The sequence below is a fragment of the Tachysurus fulvidraco genome, chromosome 9 (assembly GCF_022655615.1).
Source record: "Tachysurus fulvidraco isolate hzauxx_2018 chromosome 9, HZAU_PFXX_2.0, whole genome shotgun sequence".
Classification (NCBI taxonomy): Eukaryota; Metazoa; Chordata; class Actinopteri; order Siluriformes; family Bagridae; genus Tachysurus; species Tachysurus fulvidraco.
Genome location: NC_062526.1, coordinates 24,683,441 through 24,708,440, shown reverse-complemented (window position 1 = coordinate 24,708,440; position 25,000 = coordinate 24,683,441). Strand labels below are relative to the sequence as shown.

At 41.7% G+C, this 25,000-nt stretch overlaps 1 long non-coding RNA gene across 1 annotated transcript in view; it reads left to right on the top strand.

Annotated features, from left to right (window-relative positions):
* LOC125145587 overlaps positions 1-25,000 on the top strand; it is a 53,121-nt gene that overhangs the window by 15,497 nt on the left and 12,624 nt on the right. The gene's annotated exons all lie outside the window — the stretch shown is intronic.

Genomic DNA, 25,000 nt, shown 5'->3' with positions numbered 1-25,000 from the left:
AATTTTCACTGCTGACTTGGGCTTTTTTTTTTAAAGCTATGTTTTGACTAACAGACCCCAACAGCAAGCCAGAGTTCAATACAAAATCCAAGATAGACAAGAGTGTGGTGTAAAGTGGTGTTTTGACTGAATTCGGATCTATTTTTGTTCTATTCCTATGCCGAATCCTAATTGTCCTTACTGTTTACGCAAGAGTTACTGAAGTGCTGAACTTCTTCCCTGACTGGTTTTATTTTATTGTTTGGTTCATGCATACTGATTTACATTTTTGATGTTTTTATCCCGGGGGGCACGGTGGCTTAGTGGTTAGCACGTTTGCCTCACACCTCCAGGGTTGGGGGTCGATTCGCACCTCCGCCTTGTGTGTGTGGAGTTTGCATGTTCTCCTCGTGCCTCGGGGGTTTCCTCCGGGTACTCCGGTTTCCTCCCCTGGTCCAAAGACATGAATGGTAGGTTGATTGGCATCTCTGGAAAAATTGTCCATAGTGTGTGAGTGAATGAGAGTGTGTGTGTGCCCTGTGATGGGTTGGCACTCCGTCCAGGGTGTATCCTGTCTTGATACCCGATGACGCCTGAGATAGGCACAGGCTCCCCGTGACCCGAGGTAGTTCGGATAAGCGGTAGTAAATGAATGAATGAATGAATGTTTTTATCCAAAGCAACTGACCATTGAGATACAACTGAGGTCTTAAGACCCTTCAGGATTAAATGTAATGCTCAAAAGTGGCAGCATGGTGATGCTGGGATTTGAACTCTCAATTTCCTAACCAGTATCCCAACCCCTGAGCCACCACCATAATCCTCCATGATTGAGCTGCACCAAAATCCTCCATTCCATCCCCTATGATCTGTCCCCAAGAGCAACACTTTAATTCAACATTATAGACTACATAGACTAATAGACTACACTAGACTCTGATGAGTCCTGCTTCCTTTGTGGTATATTAATCAGCTACCTTATTTGCTCTCTGTTCTTCAATGCAATGCTACTAAACAGCTAAACAAACATATCTAGAAATAACAAGTCTAATACAAGTCGAATGTGGCGTCAATAGATACAGATAAAAAGAATACAATCTTTTTTAAAACAGCGGGAATAATTAAACTCTATTTGACTCCTTGGATTGTTCTTGAAGGTACTCACTAGTAAAGCTTTCCCTCAGATGGATTAGAACGGCATTCACTAAATTACAGGGGTTTTGTTACCACGACGTAAAGTGGGCGTGTTTCTTGAAAAAAAAAAAAAAGAGCGTGCCTACGATGGATGATGAAGGACAAAAAAGTCATACAGGTAAATTTTATATTTTATATCTATTATGCTTTATTATCTTGCAGTTAAGCTATTTTCGAAAACAAATAAACAACCAAAAACTAGGGTTAGGGTTAGATTATGAAATAGGCCACGCCTGCCCGATGACGCAATATCTGTTACACTGTTCTCAAATCCCTGGAAATAAGTGCATCCCGGATTAGAACTAAAGAAATTACAAGCTGTGCATCTCTTTTATCAGGAAGCAAGCACTGCTTCCTCTTCCTCGTTATCTAATCAGAAATATCTTTCAAGAGCGTAATAGCTCGGCTCTCTGGGAGTGATGGAAATGAGGACCAAGTAGCATGAGGGTCGGTTAGTGCCAGTGGTGAATCTGGAATTCAGATAGGATTTGAATTGTTTTTACTTGCTCCAGTCTGAGCATCTACATGAAGGCCCTCGTCAAGCCTTCTTAGCATCGTGTTCCGTTTAAACCTCTAGATCCAACAAGGAAGATTTGCATCAAGACTTTTGCACGTTCTGGGAACCAGATGATGGTTCTCCTTGTGATTAATCACCTAAAAGTTTTTTTCACTTGGAGTCTTTAGAATGGATCGTCTTGACCAACCCGTATAAGGTATGAGGAAGACATCTAATTTTTTGCGTACTCAGGTGGTGGAATGACCTTCCCCTAACTGTCTGAGCAGATGAGTTACCGACTGCCTTCAAATAAAGACTGAATCCTGCCTACGCATCAATTTTGAAAAAGAAGGTACTGATCAAACCCTGTTCTGTATCCTGTTCAATTCAAGTTTCTAAATCAACTAGACTTGACCTGACCCACAATCAAGGACTCTTCTCTTTCCTGGCAACCACCTGGTGGAACGGATCTCCCCTGGTTGTCTGAACAGCTTAGTCACTGTCTGCCTTCATTTAAAAACTGAAGTCCTACCAGTTCACCAAGCACATTTTTTTTTAATTAAAGGTACTGATCAAACCCTGCTCTGCATTCTGTTACCTTTAAGCAACTATGTCAGCTAAATCTGACCCACAGTCCCTCAAGGTACAAGGAAGATATGCATCAGGAGTCTTCTGTACCCTGGCAACCAGGTGGTGAAATGAACCTCCCCTTGCTGTCAGTCCCTGGATACCTTCACTAAGCTATTACATGATTTTGTTTGCTGCAATAACCTGTCCTGATTTCTCTCTGACAGGGGTTTAGCTTGATAGTTTTCTTATCCTACATATATTCACTCTAGTAAGGGACACATAGCTCATGTCACCTGTAGGTCTTGAAACTCATGTACAGTAGATCTGGAATTGGTTGCTCCTGCTTGAGCTTTACTTAAGTTAAATGTCCTTATAGACATGTAATAAGAGGTTGCATATAGCAGAATAAGATGAAAGCCTGGTTATCTGTTTTTTATCCATTTTGTACAAAGAGCAAAAGGAAACTTATTGCAGGTAAGAACTAACGTCGTGGTAGCGGACGATTAAAATGTTAGACCATGCCAGCAGCATAGGATTCGTTTGAGGAATCCTTCGATCCAGGCATTTGGATTTGTCCCTTTACATGTATATGATCGTTTCCTGTCGAATTTTCATAGAATTAGAAATTACGTAGTTAGACCCTGACCCATTTGTGTTAGCAGGTTTTTGATGGAGACTGCAAAGCACAACCAAGCCTTGGATAATGGCGTCTGCTCAATGCTATGGAAGGTAACCTACAATTAATGGTAGTTAACAAGGACCATGATCTTGTTTGTTCATGCGCATTGCCATGCTCATGGGTGCATTTTTGGCAAATGTCTGCCCAGTCTTCTAATTAAACCTAGCATGCACTCCTCACTCTCACACACCAGGTTCTCTCTTTAGACCCATCACATGGCCATTTAGGCTAATCCCTTGCAGCAGAGAGCTGCCGAAAATAAGATGTCAGTGGATTTCAGACAGCTTCGGAGCTGTCAGCGTTTCCCTTTAGTGACACAAGGAGAGAGAGAGAGAGAGAGAGAGCGAGAGAGAGAGAGAGAGAGAGAGAGAGAAAGTCGAGCACATTAAGCGACCTGCCCGTCACCGCTTGTGTTTTATAGGCCGGCTAAGACGAAGAGGCACTCTTGCAGAATAATGGCTGAACATGTGCAGGAATGTGACATCTGCTGTGTCTTTCCTCAGGTTGAATATGACAAGAGTTGAAGCGGACATTCGGTGCGAAAGCTAATCCTCTGGAGGAATGTGGTCTGACACGAGGTATCGAACACTGTAATTTAGAACAAGTCGCAGGAAAAGTTTTGATGAGCTGTGAAAGGGCAATAGGTTATTTCTATTCTAGAAACAAAACAAAACAAACCACGTCCTCAAATTTCCCCACCGTTGCATTTGTGTGTCGGGACAAGTCTGAATCAAATAAGAAGAAGCATTGTCTTTGCTCTCTGGATGGAATGGTGAAAACCCTTGAAGGGGTGCAATAAGATACGGCGCTAAATGGCTAAATGGAGCCCTATTATCAACCAGAGCACTTTCTTTTTGAAGTGCCCACATCTTTCTTGCTTCCCACCATCGAACCATGCCCACTTAAACTCGGACTGTGGTGTTCTCGCATCATTACGGCTGGTGTTGTGTTCCCTGCAGATCCAAACCTGCCATTATCCAATCATCTCTGTCACTTTTTGGGCTGAGTTATTAGATACGGGTGTGTGTGTGTTAGCAATAGTGTCTCTATTACAGGTCAACGACTTACCCTGTGACTCAACAGGTTCAGGTTTCTTCAGTAGTTTTTTTTGTTTTGTTTTGTTTTGATTTTTACAGTTCTGGTGGCAGACGTTCATTTGTTCGCCGAACGTTTCATCCGGATAAATCCGTTCAGCCTTTTTTTATTGATGCAATATGCCACCAGCCTCCTGAGTATGACACGGCACACACTCCTGCCATCTCCTGCCCCTCATAAATCTTGTTTTATTAAAACCTCTGGTTGAAAAAAGTGTGCACTTCAAGGAAGCAGGCAATTATGAGAAGCAAAATGGGAAATCATGTGGAAGAAATGACAACGTGTCCTGTTTCGCGTTGACTCCCCGAGCCAACTGTGTTTGTTATTTATTTATTTATTTATTTATTTATTTATTTATTTATTTATTTATTTATTTATTTTGGTCGGGGGGGTCAAATCCAGATGCGGTAGCTTCGGTTAGGAATTAGACACAAGAAGGACAGATAAGATTAACTGACCGTGTTTCATCAAGAAATAAAAATTGAGAAGGTAATGAAAGCGCAAGGGATTTCAGAGGCATTTAAGGGCTTTAAAATAGAACGCTGATGGAGCTCCTTCTTCGGCGCGACGTGCGTTGCTGGCTCTTAATTGATTACTCGGTACTCTGTAATTGATTGTCTTGAACTTACCATGCCAAGAGAGAAGGCCAGAATAAGAGCGGGGTGAGGATTAAGGTATGAAGGGAGAGCAACTTCTGTCCTGAATAAGGATGACGCTCTCCTGATTACTTTCGAGGCTGCAAATTGCATCGGAGAATTCGAGAAATTCCACGGCTATTGTTCGAGAGATATTACTTCAGCCTGTGTAGAGCGTCGCCACAGGCAGATACGATGGAAGTCATGCGAATTATGAAGCTCTGGGAGGTGGTGGTGGAGGTAGAATTAGAGGTAGAGGTGGAGGGGAGTGTCGCCAGGAACAATTTGTCATTTATGCCCAGAGACTCATTAATCTCATATTTCTCAGTGTGAATTTGCACCATGAGCCTCCTTTCTTGCATCAGGAGAGAACAGAGTGATGGAAAGAAAAAAAACGAGACAAGAGAAAGATAGACAGAGAGAACCAGAGGGCGGGGGAAGGGAAAGGAAAAGGGAAGAGGGAAGGAACGACCGACAGCTAAATTATTTGGTCCTCATCAAACTCCTGCTACAATGATGCTGATGTCAGAGACAGGAAGGATTATGCTGTGGCTGATTAGATCTCAGGCACTTTGTTCTTCCTGATAACACGTTGTTATTATTATTATCAAAGACATCTTTTCATGACCGATGGAACAAGTTAAGAAAAAGGGGGCGTATCGGGCGGGCAGTCGAGTGACGGGGTGACATTGAAAGCCTGACCAAATCTATCTCTCTTGCTTTATTTATTATTTTAAAGCACTTAGCACACAAACTGTAAATATTGTACCACGCCTCACTCTGCACTCACTCTAATACAAGCCATTAGCTAATCGTACCGCTACACGCTTCTTACAGTTGAAACCTCAAATGAATTCCTGTTTAATTACTACACACAGATGAAATCCACCCCCAGGGGCAGGAAGGGTAGGGATTTTTTGGGGGTCCTTAGACTTTTTCCTCCAAACAAAGTCATCAACCTGTCTTCTTTTTCTCTTGCTCAATATTGACGCTCCCCGTCTTTGATCCGTTACTTGGAAAGAAAAAAGAGAAGAAAAATCACAGCCCAAAGGTGAAGACTGCCCCATGTAATAATATCAAAACCAAAGCTGTAAGCGACTCCTTTGAAGCTCCTTTTTTTTTCCTCTCCGCTGACAGGTTTTCCAGACTCTGTCAGGGGAACAGTTGTTAGTTAAGACAGTTGGTGCCGTTAGCATCGCTCAGTAATTCAGAGCTCGTCTTGAAGGGGACTTGATCTCGGGCTTGTCCTCAGACCCGCAGCTGTGACCTGACTTTGAACTCACCGCTGACCCCGGTGCTTCCTGCCAGGACGTTAGCCTTGTCAAGTGACCTCAGGGTGAGCCGCGGGTCTGAGGAGTCAAATAACGGAGAGCGATAGAAGGTATAAAAGGAGCCGTCAGGTCTAAATCAAGCGTCTCGGGTTTCTAAAGGCTGGAGTACAAGGTGTGCCATATGTGGAGGGAAATTTAAGGACGTATTAAAACGTTTGAATAAAAATGTGTCATAACGAATAATTATAAAGTTTATTAAGAGCAAGTTTTTTGTTTTTATTTAAATATTGCTCAGGCAGTTTGAATGTTGCGACATTTCATCCGACTAAACCAGCGAAAGTATTCCATCAGAACTATAAAAGGTAAACATCACATCTAAACAGGATTCCTCCGTGGCAAGATAGCTAGGCTACGTCTTAGCGAGGACTTTAATTGATATACCTTCAAAGACAAAAGGTTCCCTGAGATGAAGAACGGCTTTATACCGTCTTCGGTGAAAAGCTTAATTGTGCGCCAATGCGTATATCCTAACCTGTCAGAAATGGTTGAGAGAACTATCCATGAGTGATGTTTAATGGGCTGAAAAAGGTTTTACAGTGTAGATTTCACACCTCTCACAGGAAGTTTTAAAAGGCTTTGAGGCACCAGAGCAAACTCCATCACTCTTCCACTCTCCTCAACCATTACAGGGGAAAAACTATAACGAGAAAATATCTACTTTCAGCATCGAGGCTGCAATTCAGCAAGCGTTCCGGTCCAGACTTCCGTGCGCATTATTGAGGAGTAGCTAAAGCTCCTGTGTTCGCATGTGGTAAGTGTAATTACAACATCAGATAGTGATGTGTGAACGTCAAACGGTCGTCTTGGGATACATAAAGCTGCTGAAATGTGGCATTAAGATGACCCTTATCTGGAAAGGCATCCTCTGTCCTCCAGTCTCGCCGTTCTCTGGGCGGCAGTAAAACTAGCATACGGCGTCCCACCATTAGTCCTTTCCTCATTGGACACATTAAGGCTGTGAAAGTACAGTAAAGTTTTAAGGCTTGTTTTTTTTTAGTTGATTTAGAGGATTTTTTGGAGTCTGTTATTATCTGAAAAATAAGTTTTTAAAAATAAAGGTCAAAAAAATTGTTAAAAAAAAAGAAAATAGATAAAAATGGATTAAATTGAATAAATATTAAATAGAGAGTAAATAAATAAATAAATAAATAAGCCATTCTTATACAAGTATTAAGTGAAACTAAATTAGATAACTTTACTTTTATAAAGAGCTGATACTGGATACTCCTTCCATAAATTCTACATAAACGCTCCACTGCATCGATGATTATTCTTTTCTGTTATTTTTTTTTTAATTAGCTGTTAGAATAAATATGATATATTAGAATAAGGGCACCATTTGACCAATCGCGTTCAAGAATTCATGAGTTCTGTGGTATAACTCCAATTATCGCCTTCTTGGGACTCTAAAGAAAGAAGCCTTCTTGCTTAGTTGTTTAAACCCTGCTGAGACTGAAGAGATCCCGAGCTAAATATATATTTATGTTACAAACCGAATACGAGGAGGAAGTGCTGAATGCTTGAAAAAAGAAATTATGGCTTATTCCATCTCCACTTAATCCCATCTGCTCGGCTCTCCGCTGCCTGCCAGGATCTCAGCCTTACTCGGCCGCAGCCCTGATTATTGAGCCCCTCGACACTCACCCTGTCTCCAAGCGCTACACGTTAATGCTTCTTCGGGGTGGCGGCTTCACGGGAAATGGCAGGAAATGGTGGCCTGTGAGGGTGGGGGGATCATTTTGACACCGCACAATAGCAGTAAACGGAAAAACCTACCATATATCAGAGCGCGCTGCACCTGGTGGACACGTGTTGAAAGTCCGTTTTTATGGTCGGTGGATTTTATAACGTGGGCTTGGAAGGAATCGGCGGTGTCTCGTCCAAGCCTTCCATCCATATGTTTGGTTCTCTTAGGACTGACAAAGTCTTTCCCCAGAGAGCATGTCATAGCCTTAAGTGATTTTTTCCCTGTAGTTACTTCTTTTTTTTCTGGAACAGGCTAATATTCAGCATAATTAGACCAATTTCCGTAATTGTTATCTTCCCCAGGGGACATGCGAACAAAAGAGCGTACTCGAAGGATTGACAGAAAGGCAGCGGTGTAGACGTTCTAGGGAACAAAAGAGCATCTCGCAAAACAATGTAGCTCACAGGACACGCGTGGAAATACACGAGTGTCAGAATGCCATGCTTTTTAATAAGACACAGTTGCTTATGTGAAACCTGAGAGCTATCAGGGTAACACAGTTTTCTTGTTCTGTTTGGTGCTACAGGAAAATATCACCAATTGAAGCCACCGATTCCTGATAACGGTCTGGTAATGGAGTGTCTTATCTTAAACTCTACAACTCTCTGGCCTTTTTTGAGATGGAGGTTCCAGACATATCTCTTTACATTAAAAAGCTTCCACGTGTGGCCCGGTTTACACTAACAGTGCTGATAAGGTGGGGTTTTTTTATATAGCTACAGTAGACACCACAAAAAGGGGGTTAGATAAAGAACTAGAGGTGTTAGAAGGACTCCTGGTTGTTCTCACTGATAATATTACAGTGCATTTCCATGCAAGGTCAGTGTGCAGGGTGCACAAACTGACTGGGAGCTTGGAGAAAAATCCACAGCTGACTCTTAGCCCCGAACTGTAGGATTGAGTCGTCTGCTTGGTGACATGCTCATCATCTATAATAGGCACGATGTCAGGGCTAGCGAGGCTGGATGTAGTGCACAGTGTGCTGATCTGCTGCTAAACCTTCAGGCCCCCTCAGGCATTTTGGTTACTAAGTGCAGAAGTGCCTAAAGCTGAGTGTCGATCAGATTCCTTAGGGCTTCGACGCCGGATCTCATAAATACCAGGTAGCTTCCTCTTTCAGGGGGTCCTGTAGTCAGGGTAAATCTTTGCATACAGCGACAGAAAATACACCTGTGCCAAACATTTTTGTGGGATGTTAAAACAAAACAGTGTTATACCAGAGTGTTATGTCGACCCTGTAGTTTTGTATTTCTTGTAATGTTATATAATTAGAAAAACTTTTTACATTCTGACGGATGATACTATTGATATTAACTGAAGCTCTTGACTTGATTGAAACTCCATAGTTGGCTGATTGGTTCATTGGCTGGATATGTAGTGACGTGATGTAAGTACGGTGTGTAAGTACGGTGACCCATACTCAGAATTTGTTCTCTGCATTTAACCCATCCAAAGTGCACACACACAGCAGTGAACACACACACAGCGTGAACACACACACAGCGTGAACACACACACACAGCGTGAACACACACCCGGAGAAGTGGGCAGCCATTTATGCTGTGGCGCCTGGGCAGCAGTTGGGGGGGATTCGGTGCCTTGCTCAGTCGTGGCTGGCCCGAGACTCGAACCCACAACCTTCGGGTTACGAGTCAGACTCTCTAACCATTAGGCCACGACTGCCCTCGACTGTAGCCGCTCTAATCCGTTTGTAAATGGATGTTACACATCATATGCGTTATATACAGATGTTTTTAACCTAAACATCTGCTAATACTACAGTACAGTTTTTTGCTGAAATCGTAGCTAATAGTTTTCCAGAGATGTTAGATGTTGGAATGGTGCTTCTGGGATTTGATTCCTTACAGCCACAGGAGGAGTTAAGGCGGCTCAACACATGTGTCAGCAATCAGTAAGCTAAAAAATAGTTGAAGCTACTAATGGATCCATTAAGTGGATGGTCTGGATACTCTTGTATTTAGGGAAGCGTTTGCAGGTTCTTCGGTGGTTCTAAATGGCCAGATTCAGGAGAATGGTGAATGATATATGACTGGTATAAAAGGTACAGCTTGTCTCTATAAAGGTTAATTCTTGGACTACAAATCAGTAAGTTGTGGGTTTAAATCCCAAGACCATCAACAAGCCACTGCTGTGTTTCTGAGCAAGGCCATCAACTGCTTAGTTGTATAAATGAGATAAATGTACAGATGAATATTCCATGTCATAAAAAAAATTGGTATTAAATTCTTAGCATTAGCAAAAGCATTGCTTTTGTATATAGCTCTTTGTTGATTGGTTTCCTTTAACACCACACCCCCTAGTGTTCTATCCCTTCCATATGTTTAACATTTAAATGGAAGTACTCAGTCTTAATACACACTCGCACACACACACACACACATAAATAGACATAAAGAGAGAGCTTAATCTCAATGCTCCATAATAGAAGCATTATATCATCACACTCGAAACACCACTCTGCGATTTATAACTGCCGCTCCAGCTAAACGCTTAAAACTTCCAGCCTTCTGGACGCATAGAGATGAAAAGAGAAATCAGGGAAGTCCCTGAGTGGCCGATAGAATTAGTCCCGGTTTGCAAATGAAGACTATGAGCGAGGAAGAATTGAGCTTGATTTAGGAGTCCCTCCTCTCCACTCCTTTCCCGTGTTCAGGGTGGAGCAAACGTCTGCCTCTCTTCTGCAGCCCATCAGCTCGCACGCCTCTCAGAGCAGACAAAGAGCTGCTTTGTTTCACGAAGAATCCTGAACACGACTGAACGGTTTTGAGAACACTTAATACTAAGAGGTCCTAAAGGGTGCTTTGTGGAGTTGTATGTTTTTGGAGTTTTGGACAAAAGAACTGAAACCTGGAAACTTGGCCTTCAAAAAAGGTTCTGTGTGATCTTAAAACAAACTCTCATATACGCTGCCAGGAGTTCTGTGCAGTCTCTTGCACAGAAACACATGTAGCAATATTAATAGTAATATTTTAAAAGATTGGAGACCTACAAGTTGGAAGGAACTACTTCAAGATGCAAGAAGACTAAAAAATACCATTATGCGATAGATTGATTGCTGGCAAATAAATAAACAATGGTAGTGCTTTCCCAAGATAGAGAAATGTATTCCTACATCTTGAAGGCGATGAAGCTGGATGTGAAACTTATAGTACGATTCGATGAGCTTTGGATGAACCACTTCTGTAGAAATATATCACTAATTCTGTAATACTGTAGAATGAATAAATAATAACACTGGCTGTAACAAGTTGACTCTTGCAACGAAGAACAACGCTAGCTAGCATGTACTAGTAGTGATGATCAGCTGAAAACCTTATGAGAGTTCATTCATTTTCTACCACTTTTCCGAACTATTCCCGGGTCACGGGGAGCCTGTGCCTATCTCAGGCGTCATCGGGCATCGAGGCAGGATACACCCTGGACGGAGTGCCAACCCATCGCAGGGCACACGCACACACACACACACACACATTCACTCACACACTCACACACTACGGACACTTTTCCAGAGATGCCAATCAACCTACCATGCATGTCTTTGGACCGAGGGAGGAAACCGGAGTACCCGGAGGAAACCCCCGAGGCACGGGGAGAACATGCAAACTCCACACACACAAGGTGGAGGCGGGAATCGAACCCCCAACCCTGGAGGTGTGAGGCAAACATGCTAATCACTAAGCCACCGTGCTCCCCCCTATGAGAGTTCATTTCAAAGGAAATAAATACAGGACAGCAAATACACTCTGAAATTTAAACAAATTAATCAGTGATCAGTTGAATTTCTTGGGTATTAGAATTTAGCTATAAAGCAGTTGATTTGTGAAGATTATAGGTCAGTCGAACCTCAAGGCAATTAGCATGCTATTAGCCTGTAGGCAGGACTTGAAGGCAGGTTCAAGGAGGTAATCTTATGTTAGAGTGCTAAACTTGACTACAATTATCTAATGCACCTGTAATTGTGGCTGCTGGCATGTGCTAAGGCTGTCGATAGTGATTTCTTTAGCTCAATATGGATCAAGGTAACACATCTCTCCACACGGTTTACAGTTTGACTGACGGCGGCGTGTCAGTTTTTTCCCCGCACCATCAGAATGCAAGATCACTCAGCGATCCTTCAAAAGCTGATGAAGAGGTCAATGCCATACTTGCCTGTGAGGTGTTTCTGTAGTCTCGCTTTTGTGAAAGGAAAAAAAAAACATACACAACCCTTAAGGCTTTAGATTCTGCAAAGCTTTCTGCAACGGAAGAGTTTCGTTCCTCTTCAGTGTACCGCATAGTTACTTACCGACCGAATGAATCATGTTAATTAGTTTTCTCTTGTTTGCCTTACCGTTGCGGATTAAATTGCACATAACATTTGGTCCAACATAAATCTTAGACAAGGTTTGAAAGGGAACCTCGGGAGTATTGTTTACAGGATGAACTTCCGAAGCGCTTTTAATCCATTTAAATTATCATTAATGTTAAAAAATTACAACATACCCAGAGATTTATTTAGTTTCATCAACATGTTGGAATATTTTATAATACCCACAAGTTCCTTTTAGCTACTTAGTTATAGTTGCACCATTCGAATGTAGGTTTAAAAAAATAGCGATGCAGCGGGGCTTTAATCCGTTCGTCTTGTCTGGCGCATCTTGGCTCAGTAGGTGGTGGATCTAAAGACCTTCAGTAGAAGATCTTCTGCCAGAAGTCCACTGTATACAGTACCAAAGTTGTACACTGTGTAACCATCATACCAGAGTCTGTCCACCGTGAAGAAATGAAGACATGCAGGTGTAGGTGTTGGTGTAAGTGTTAGTGTGGGTGGATGTGATGCTTGATCTCTTTTTTCCAAGACATGCCCATAGCAACCTGTTCAACATCCATCAAAATCTGATAGCGGGTACAGCGGGTACTCCGAATTGCTTCTATAAATACACAATTTCATTCTTTCAAAGGAAATATGCTCCATGATTAATAGCTCTAGCTGTCACAGGTGGAACATTTTTAATCTTTTTGAATGCCCCATACAACCTTTTTTTTAATCTCAAAAAAAATAATACATAGCCAAAAGCAGGGAAAAATACAGGAATGCGGGGTAAGAAATAATAATTTCATTTCAGAGGACAAGCACCTTTTATTTATTCACGGGACATAACAGAAATACTTGTCATGTCGGTTTTCAGACGGCCTCAGGCGCAGGAGCTGGCACTTATTCAGATCTCCTTTGCTGATATCTTTTTTTGGTGTTGCGGTTGACATTTATGTAAAGAGGAGCGTTACGTTAGGTGAGATGGGAAACACAAACAGATACTTGACAAGATGACGAGCCCTCCAGCTAGAACTAATCATCTGAGTCATACATTCACCGTGTCATTGGTATTGTTTTATGAAAATGTCATGCTACAAGTTCTCGGACTGATCAAAAGAATTCAGCGAGACGCGCGGGTAATAATAAATCGACGCCGGCTGAGGCGAAGTTATACTGTAGCTGCGCTTTGATAGTTCAACTGTCGGTGCGTTAAAACAACCATACGATCAAACAGTGACATGAAGACACACCCACAAGATCATTAATTATTCTCAAAGTCGGTTTGGATCAAATCTTCTTTTTCTTTTAATACGCCAAATATTCTGTTATAGTCAGTTAAATGTTATAAGGAACTCGTTTGTTGTCATCTACATAGATGATTAAAAGTTCTGACAAACAGTTTACCACATTTGGAAGACACCATTATCTGGTTATGTCATTTATACAGCTGAGCAGTGGCAGGTTGGTGGTGTTGGGGTCATTAGGGCAGACGTGCAACACCTTAATTGTGGAGCTACCACCACCAGGTTTCATTGAAACGTGCTGTATCCCTTAACCTTTTTACAATGATTCTATCTGTAGATGTATTCATTCATTCATTTTCTACCGCTTATCCGAACTTCTCGGGTCACGGGGAGCCTGTACCTATCTCAGGCGTCATCGGGCATCGAGGCAGGATACACCCTAGACAGAATGCCAACCCATCACAGGGCACACACACACTCTCATTCACTCACACACTCACACACTACGGACGGATTTTCCAGAGATGCCAATCAACCTACCATGCATGTCTTTGGACCGGGGGAGGAAACTGGTGTACCCAGAGGAAACCCCTTCTGTAAGCAGAGGGGGGTGTAAAATGTAAGCAGTATGAGCACTGGGTTTTTAAAATTCTAGTTCTGATTGTTTTTCAACCTCCGCTACATCACTCCAGTTCAAAACTGATCTCAATAAGCTTAATGACATGTCAATAAGACACCGGATGTGGTAGCCTAGTGGTTAAGATGTCAGACTGCTGCTTGGAAGGTTCTGAGTTTGAATCCCAGGTCCACCAAGCTGCCACTGCTAGGAAGCTGTAACCTTCAGATAAAAACATAAGTTGCTCTGGATAAAGGAGTCTGCTTTGTTGTTGCAATCTGTTGGATACCATGGGATCTGATGGGATCTAGTCCCAGAAAGAAGCCCCTCAAAGGAAGAAGCAGAAAATTATATCTCGTGTTTCTGTGTTCTTCTGAAGAACTCCTTGGAGAACCTTAAATGTTCTATGTTGAACCCTATACAGTAATAACCCTATAGTAATTTCTCCCTTGATCATTAACAACCACCCTATGGATTCTAGAGTAACCCTTGTGGCAGACTTTACAGTATTGAATATTTCATTCATCTTCAGTAAGCACTTTATCCTGGTCAGGGTCACAGTAAATCTAGGAATCTCTGAGCATGAGGCAGGAATATATACCGTGGATTTGACACCAGTCCATGCAAGCACACATCCACAGGTATGCGAGCCAGATCGAGTGATCAGGATTGACCCAGGAACCCTGGAGATGTGAGGTAGCACCACAATCCACTTGTTGTTCATTATCGTCACTTTTTTTACAGCAGTAGTTCATGGCCTGATTCACATTCGTGTGTGATGTTTTAAATCGAGTAGCACTTGGCGTTAGCGTGCACACTGATTGGTCACAGATCACAGCTGACTTTTTGTCCTTTATCCATCCAAAATAAAAAGCAGACACAGATGGCGGTTTATGGGAACGGGCTTCAGCACAGATGCTATTTGAAAACTTATTCAATGTTAAATGTAATAAGCGCTCAGGGGGGAATGGGCAGGCACAAATGAGGAGAGTCTTTGTTTTAAAGACGAGTGCTTGGCATATCAATCAGGGATGAGTTTGCCAGATTTAAGGAACAAAACACAAACAAGTTGCTGTTATAGGAAAATACTCCATTATCGTCCTGGAGGTGGTTATTTTGCATTGAAAGCATATTCTGAAGGACTATATTCCTCTTAAACCCACCAATTTGCCAACAATTACATTAGAATTATTTGTCCAAGAATACATTTTTTTTATCCATCTGTAGGGGCATTTAATGATGTGAAACATCCAAGAGACAAGTTAGATTTTGTTAACTTTATATAAATAAAATCTTATTTCAACTAGAAAGCATACAATATTGTGAATGTGGTAGCCTAGTGGTCAAGGTGTTGGACTACCAATTGGAAGGTTGGGAGTTCAAATCCCATGTCCACCAGGTTGCCACCGATGGGCCCCTGAGCAATGAACATTCATTCATTCATTCATTCATTTTCTACCGCTTATCCGAACTTCTCGGGTCACGGGGAGCCTGTGCCTATCTCAGGCGTCATCGGGCATCGAGGCAGGATACACCCTGGACGGAGTGCCAACCCATCGCAGGGCACACACACACACTCTCATTCACTCACACGCACACACACTACGGACAATTTTCCAGAGATGCCAATCAACCTACCATGCATGTCTTTGGACCGGGGGAGGAAACCGGAGTACCCGGAGGAAACCCCCGAGGCACGGGGAGAACATGCAAACTCCACACACACAAGGCGGAGACGGGAATCGAACCCCCTACCCTGGAGGTGTGAGGCAAACGTGCTAACCACTAAGCCACCATGTCCCCCTGAGCAATGAACAGATACACGTAATTTCTTTCTTTTTTTAATGCATTTATGTGGCTCGTCTGCCATATTGAAATGACGTCGTATAAATAAGAGAATTAATTAAAATGATTTAAAGAACAAGTTATTATTATGTACTGCGCATTATGATTTACTTGTATGCTGCAGTGTGTTTGTGTGTGTGTGTGTGTGTGTGTGTGTTCCTGTGTACAAGTCTTTAGCTGACTAAGCTACCACATTCAGCTTTATTAAATCTTGTACCAGTCCCCTAGAGGCACTTCAGATTAGATTGAATGTGGTAATAGTGTGTGTGATATCGCAGACCTTTTAACACTATAGAGTGTTGGAGGTCATGGCGCTTTCAGTCGGCACACGTTAACATGCCACACGTTCTTGTTGTTGTTGTTGTCGTTTTTTGTTTCGTTTTCTGCCTGTGCAGTGATATCATTTGACAACTGCTTTGTGTGCTGTTTATTTCTGTCTGAGCTCACATTTCCAGTACGTTCACAGATAGTTACGGCGGTACATTATTCAGGCCTCTATTACCGCGTTGAGATGATAGAGGCTGTCAACATTTTCTAATCCTTTTTTAAACTGCACTTATCTCCAGTTGTGCAGCATAACGTTTTACAGCTGCACTCTTTTGTGGACCCGGATGTGGATGAACTCGAGTTTTGCTTTCTTTTAACTCTTTAAATAACAGATCTTTTTCCACGTGCACAATCATCAGTGGCTTTTCTGAACTTCCTTCACCACCCTCAAACAACCCACGACTTTCCTACCGTTCCCATATCTTCCTCCATTTGTTTTACCACTGTGTTACCGGTGGCTCGATTCTGATTGGTCAGAATGTTTTTGATTCATTTCTATAACATGAAATAAATAGTTTAGGAGTTTCAGTGAAAACGATTTCCTTTAGCTTTTTAAAGCTAAAGCGACTTTTTAACAGCCCCATCAGTGTTGATCGGGTTTTCTGACAGGAGATGTTTATTTAGAATAAACGGAAGGAGTCTCCAGTTTTAGTGCATTTAACAGTCATGGATAAAACTGTTGGGTTTTTTTATTGTCAAGTTTTAATGTTTTATTATTTAAAGCGCGAGAACAGGTTGGATGGATGGATAGATGGATGGACGGGTGGATTGCTGGATGGATCTATGGATGGATGGATGGATGGGTGGATGGATAGATAGATAGATAGTTGGATGTATGAATAGTTGGATGGATGGATGGATGGATTGCTGGATGGATCTATGCATGGATGGATAGATAGTTGGATGTATGAATAGTTGGATGGATGGATGGATGGATGGATGGATGCATAGTCGGATGGATGCATAGTTGGATGGCTGGATGGATGGATAGATAGTTGGATGTATGAATAGTTGGATGTATGAATAGTTGGATGGATGGATGGATGCATAGTTGGATGGCTGGATGGATGGATGGATGGATGGATGGATGGATGGATGCATAGTTGGATGGATGCATAGTTGGATGGCTGGATAGATAGTTGGATGTATGAATAGTTGGATGGATGGATGGATGGATGGATGGATGGATGGATGGATGGATGGATGGATGGATGCATAGTTGGATGGCTGGATGGATGGATGGATGGATGGATGCATGGATGGATGGATAGTTATGCACTTTAAAGATTTCTTTGAATACTCCACTTACTGTGCCTGACATGAACATTCCATTATTATTATAATGTTAATAATATTATAAATATCCCCTTTTCTAACTCCAACAGTTTGCCTCCACAAAATATATACTTTCTTTCACTAGCTATTTATAAAAGCTCAGACCTGCATGAAGCACCCGGCTCCCTGATCGTGAGGCCCATCATAGCTTATTAACCCTGATCACAGCCTGATCACGGTGTCCTCTTTTTCCACCGGCGGCGTTCACGTTTTATTCGCGTCTGCTCAAATTTGCACTGCTTTGCTATAACGTGTTATGAAAAGCATATAAAACGATTTAGAATCCACAGCTCTCTGTCTAATCCCTATTCGGTTAGTGTTGATGTGATGAAATTACCGAAATAGACAATAACAATGCGTTAAAAGGAGATTTTGGTCTCCCGCCATCTGCTGGGGTAATAACCCTAATTTTATTACAGATAAATTGATTTGAATAAGATGCTTCCATATTTATCTATTAATGAGGGACGACGATTCCACCGCGACGCAAATGCAGTGCTGATCTTTAGATACGGTTAGAAGGTATCTCACCGAGGAGAACGGGACATATGGTACGTAATGCATGATCCTGAGGTTAATAAGGGTCAAGTACCAACAGATCGACTAATTAACACTCTTTGTGTCCGGAATGTAAAGAAATAACAGATATACAGTATTGCTTTTATTTATCTATTAGGTATGTTGATTTTTTTAATTGTAATTAATGTGCTTGCAAAGCACATTCTTATTCTCTTGCATACTTATTATTATTATTATTATTATTATTATTATTATTATTATTATTATTATTATTATTATTCCGGACACTTTTTCGGCAAATTACTTGTCCCGCAGCTTTTGTCCTAGACCCATAAATGAGGTGTCAAATCGACCGGCTCATGACGCTCATTGAGGAGAGGTGTGCTATGACTTTTATAAGCGATCCGACCAACGATGTTCGCACAGCGGACGAAAAAGCGGCCCAAAAAGTCCCATAGAAATGAATGGGAAATTCCTAAAATTCAAGCAAAATCAAAAATTTAGCACAACATGGACATGTCATATATCAAAACACTCAGCACGATGAGGGGAACTGACGTCACATGTAGCCCCGCCCCCAAATTTAGCAAAATAAAAAATTTAGCACAACATGGACATGTGACATATCAAAACACTCAGCACGATGAGGGGAACTTGCCACGTGCAAGCACATTAACATTTTCTTTAGGAAATGTACCGTTCTAGTTATTATTATTATTATTATTGTTCTTTTAATAACATCTCTACATTAATGTTAATCCTGAATGATATTTTAAAAAGGCTCTTAAGCTCACTGAAAAATGAACAGATTAACAATTCTACGTAATACAGAAAGAAGGGTCACGGTGATTAATCACAGCAACGAAATGTTACTATCTCTCCAATGAAGCACCATAAGTCATGGTTATGAGGACTTGAAAGGTGTTTAAGGTGCAAAACCAACCCCTGATTTAAAACACATAGTCGCCTTTCCGGTGATTTATAGAATTAGCATCGAAAGTTATAGTATCATTTCCATCCTCTGTCGGATTTATAAGAATAAATCGACCCAGGGTTTCGGAGTCAGATAATAAACGGCCACTTGATGCGATTAGGCAGGTTTTGATTACTGAAATCAACAGTATGTCATGGACCTCACATCATCCAGCTAGGGTTTATACCTCCTCAAGAGATCTTTGAGTGTCACATGATGATAATGAAGTGCTAGTAAGAACTTCATTTAGCCACAGTTGACATATTGACCTTTTTTAGATTTTCTATGCAGCTTTAAACGGTGACATTTTATATAGTCTCAAGTTCCGAGCCTCGCAAAGTGCGTATATGGAGAAAAGACCTGAAGTCAACCGGTCTTATTTTTTTTTTATTTTTTTTTTAGCAAGACTATATTTTAGGGATTCATCGCTAACATAATTCAGAATGTTGGCTAAAAGCAAAAAGGAAGAATCTGAAGATTGCAATGAATCAGTAAAATGTACACAATAGACTAGATTTTGAGGCTAACAAAGTAAATGCATTTGATACGTATGAAAATCTAATTCATAAAAAAAATGTCCATATCCTTTGAGATTTCCTAAGTTTGCATAAAATGATTTATAGTAATGACTGGGGGACACGGTGGCTTAGTGGTTAGCACGTTCGCCTCACACCTCCAGGGTTGGGGGTTCGATTCCCGCCACCTCCTTGTGTGTGTGGAGTTTGCATGTTCTCCCCGTGCCTCGGGGGTTTCCTCCGGGGTTTTCTCCCCCGGTCCAAAGACATGCATGGTAGGTTGATTGGCATCTCTGGAAAATTGTCCGTAGTGTGTGAGTGTGTGAGTGAATGAGAGTGTGTGTGCCCTGCGATGGGTTGGCACTCCGTCCAGGGTGTATCCTGCCTCGATGCCAGATGACGCCTGAGACTCCCCGTGACCCGAGAAGTTCGGATAAGCGGTAGAAAATGAATGAATAATAATGACTGCATGCAGTCAATAAAAGCAAATACATCGAATGAATTGGCACAAAAGAAATGGCACCCTATAAAAAGAGAGAATGTTAGTGTGTCTGCGGTACAAGAGGCTCTGCAATGGCTGAGCTACATTACTGGAAGATTTAATATCAGCGTCCGTATAAGTATTAGGTTTTATCACCCGTTCTTTAATCAAACCGATATATGATGCATTTGCTCTTTTACATTTCCTACAACATAAGTAACATTTATAACACTAATACGCATTGTTACAACCATTGATCATTAATGTGAATACATTCATAACACCCCCCCCCCCCCCGATAATCAGCACTCATTTCACAGTGATCATTCACCTCACGCAAATCGGCCGAGCCATATCCGCTCTCGTGAATATTTATAAGCTAACGCAAAGCAGAGGACTTTCGCCTTGCCCTAAGGCGAGACAATTTGGACTTCATCGATATGTGCTTGCAAGGACTTCTGGAAAAAGGCACTACAAAGTAGGTTGATCAAGGATTCCTTTTGTCTGGATTTTCTATCGGAGCTTTGCTTGCCTCTGCCTGTCTCCACACCCACTCCATCTCTTATTCTGTGCCTTTATTGACAGATGTGAATAAATGATAGCAGTCTGGGCTGTGGGCTTGATGACTATCTCAGAGGAGGAACCTACAAGAACAAGGCTTTCAGCTCTAAACCGAGAAGGAAGAATTGCAGCATGGTATACAGAAGTAAAAAAAACTTTTTGTAAATCACAGAGTGGAAAAATCATGGAAATGAAAGCCGATTTCTGCTCATGCTAGATCGTGCTAGTGGTTAAATAACATCAAATTTAATATCTGCCTATTCTCCCCTCCATTACATATGGTGCCTTGAGGAAACGCCTAATTTGTATGGCACTTTTTACAATAGACGTTGTCTCAAAGCAGCTTTACAGAACATAAACATAGAGCAGAAGGTAAACATAAGGAATGATAAAGGAAATAAGAATAATAAAAGAAAAAGAACTGACAGAATAAAAAATTCAAGATTATTAGTAGATTATATGTAGTATAGTTCACAGTCTGTATGTATTTATCCCCAATGAGCAAGTCTGAGGTGACTCAGGCAGCAGTGGCAAGGAAAAACTCCCTTATATTAGTAAAGGAAGAAACCTTGAGAGGAACCGGACTCAAGAGGGAACCCATCCTCATATGGGTGACACTGGGGGTGTGATTGTAATATACAGTCAAACAAATGTTGTATTGGTGTAAGGATCATGGACTTCAGATCTCCTTAGTATCACAGAGTCTAACTGGACATGTAAATATATAAGTGGTACAGAAGATGGATGGATGGAAGTTTCAAAACTTCTCACAATTAATATCTTGAGACACCTAACATGGGGAAAGTAAGAGCATCTACCTGTAACATCTAACAAGGCTGAAGAAACTCCTCCATTTAGAACCATCCCAGAAGAATCTGGGATCATATACATCACTGTAGATGCCCTCAGTGACACTGAATCAGCGAGAGTCGTATAGTTAAATGGTTCTGAGAAACAATATCTTCTTCAACGATCTATATTAAGAATCATGTAAATATACCCAAAGATCCCGTACGTTTTTGAGAAAAGACGGAAGGAAAACAGTGCTATATAAAGAACAGTCTGGACTTACGGATGTTCAGAGAGAGTAGAAGGCTTATGAGACGTGGAGGGAGAAAGTCAAACCTCGAACGCTTGCCCTAATTAGTCATCCACGACACGAATGCTGAAGGATATTTAGCCACTCTAGGGGCTGTTTGGAACATTTTCTAAAAGCTCTGCAAATATATGCAAATCAGGTGTGACATTACTTGCTGGAAGACACACTCGCGAACCGAACATCCGCCTCCTTCTCTTCGAACAAAGTTAACTTTCACAACTCCGTGCACAGTCAGGAGAAAATTCAGGCGTGAAGTCTATGAATGAGCAGAAGGTAGGAAAGCGTGCCGACCGGGAAGATCGCGCTGTAGGTGGGTGCCAGGCGGTTCAGGGAAAAGGCGGGGGAAGCCGTGGCAAATCGAAGGTCATCGTGTTTTATTAGGACCTTGCAAGTTAATAATGCATCGTGGAGCTGATTGATTGTGTGGAGAGTCAGGGACATGCTCTTGGTCCAGGGTTCTGTCTCTCTGACTCTATCTCTGGGGGCAGGAGTGTGTACAGCGTAACCCCAATGCTGCTTACGATGCATAATACACCTATTATTAAGAAGAGGGAGCTTCGCTAGGCAAGATCTAAAAAAGGAAGGACGTGTTTGTTTTTATTACACTATAGGGAATATTTTGGGGGGAAGAACACAGAAAGCAGACATCTTGATCTTTAACAATAGATAGACATATTTATATTTTTGGAAAAAAATATCTTTAATATGCCTTGTTTACAGGATGAACTTACCGGTAGGATCGAAGCCTCACTCGCTTCACTTTCTCTGGTGCAGCATCATCCAAAACGGTTGGGCTGTAGTTGTAAAATAACACAAAGTTGTGTCAAACTGCTACACACATACACAAACATTGTGTCAAACATACAGTGCCCTCCAGAATTATTGGCACCCCTGTTTAAGATGTGGTCGTCTAAAAATTCTCCTTTTTTTTTTTAAACAACATAGAACCTAAATGCAAAAAAAAGAGAAAAATCCAACCTTTCATTTAAGTTACATTACTTTGGTGGTAAAAAAAAAAAAAAATCACACATTTAGAAAAAAAACAACAACTTGAAATCATGTGTCCCACAATTATTGGCACCCCTGATGTTAATACTTTGTACAACCCCCTTTTTGCCAACAAGACAGCACTTAATCTCCTCCTATAACGTTTCACAAGATTGGAGAACACAGAGAGAGGGATCTTTCACCACTTTCTTCTTTGCACAATCTTTCTAGATCATCCAGGAAGTCATGAATTACTAATTAAAAGTTCCTAGATACCTTGACCGACTTTAGCAGCTACAGAAAAATATATTTAAAAAAAATCTCAATTACATTTTTGCAGAGGAATTCTTAGGGGTGCCAATAATTGTGGGACACATTATTTCAAGTTGTTGTTTTTTTCTAAATGTGATTTTTATTTTTTTTTTTACCACCAAAGTAATGTAACTTAAATGAAAGGTTGAGGTTTTTCTCTTCCTTTTTTTTGCATTTGGGTTCTATGTTGTTTTAAAAAAAGGAGAATTTTTAGACGTCCACGACCACATCTTAAACAGGGGTGCCAATAATTGTGGAGGGCACTGTACGAGCAGAACAAAAGTTCTAATCTCACCAGATGAATCTTTGTTCTGAATTAAATCGGACTTGCGCGACTTTTAATTGACGTTTTAATTTAAAAAAAAGGCGCAAGGTTCTGTTTGTCCACCTGGAGGCAATTTAGAGCAAAATTTTCATGGGTCAAGAAGGTTAAAAGTCCAAGGTGCTATAAGCCTAGGAGCTCTGTGTGGAGCATGGTGTCTTTGTGGTAAACATCTTGTACAGTATCACAGTTTATTGGTCATCGCTGTGAATCCTACTCATCCCCACACTCTCTGCTAGGTGAAGGTCCAGTGACTGGAGCATAAACATCTCACCTTTACGTGTTCTGTGTCCTGTTCACTTTCCTCTTGTACGCAAGTCAGAGAATCTACATGAAAGCGATGATCGTCGAACCTTGAGCATCTCCTCCTCCACAAACCATCTCACCATCACTCGCACTTTGAGTCATTTATTAAGACAAAAGACAATAATCAATGTTTCTTCATGTCTGGTTGTGGTCTAGAACAGGGGTTCCCAAACTTTTCAGACCGCGACCCCCGGTATTAGACTGCTGATGACCCACAACACCCACCCACCCCCCCAAATAATTATAACGTCATGTATAATAGTATTGTAATTGTAAATGTATTCAGAAACAAACGGCTAATGTGCGCGGAGAAAAGCAGGTCCACTCTAGGTTCAGTTTTGGAGCTCGCCACCCGCACGTTAAGCCGTGACCTGTGTTTATTCTCAATGTAAGTCAGCACGGAGAATGTCTTTATGCATAAATACTGTACGTTGAGCCAAATTGCATCAGTACATCCAACACGGTTTTCGACAACTGTGGATATTCCAGCGTGACAGAAACCCAGAACTCATCCAGCGTCTTGCCGTCAGATGCCGTTCTCTGAGGGTTCGATCGGTTGAAAGTTCTATCAGCGCAGCTTCCGTATCTGATGCCAGATGATTTGCCGTGGTTACATTGAATGGTGACCTCCTTCAGGGAAACACTTGTGAAAGTTATCCAAAAGGGACATCATTATAATCGTTTTTAACATATAAATAAATAAAAATAAATAAATAAATAAAGTGTCTGGAAATGACCTTTGGGAACTGCTGGTCTAGAAGGTTGTGCCACAGACCCTGGTGTGTGAGGTCCCTGGCTTGAGTCCTATGGTGTGGTATCACCTCTGGTGTGGTGGTTAGTCCCATGGACTCATCATTGGATTCATTCATTTCTACCGCTTATCCGAACTTCTCGGGTCACGGGGAGCCTGTGCCTATCTCAGGCGTCATCGGGCATCGAGGCAGGATACACCCTGGACGGAGTGCCAACCCATCACAGGGCACACACACACTCAATCACACACACACGCACACACACACACTACAGACAATTTTCCAGAGATGCCAATCAACCTACCATGCATGTCTTTGGACCGGGGGAGGAAACCGGAGTACCCGGAGGAATCCCCCGAGGCACGGGGAGAACATGCAATCTCCACACACACAAGGCGGAGGTGGGAATCGAACCCCCAACCCCAATAAGCAACACCAATACTGCTGTAGTGGTTAGTACTGTACCATTGGTTCCGATGCCTGTGGTCCATGACTCAAGTGTGTGTGTCTTTTGCTTCTTAGCATGTGCCACTGGAACTCTTACATGGGTACTGCTTTATAGACCTTTTCACCTTTGTCAAATTAACCCTGAAGTTAAGCTGAATAAAAAAAAAACCCCAAGGACCTCAGGCATCAGAACATGTGTAGGTGTAGCTGTTACTTATCGGATTTATTTCGGTATAAACAGCACAAAGAGAGCTGGTGAAGGTTTTGAATCTAAAATCAAAGACAATCAGACTCAAACCTGGGACTTAACACACTAGA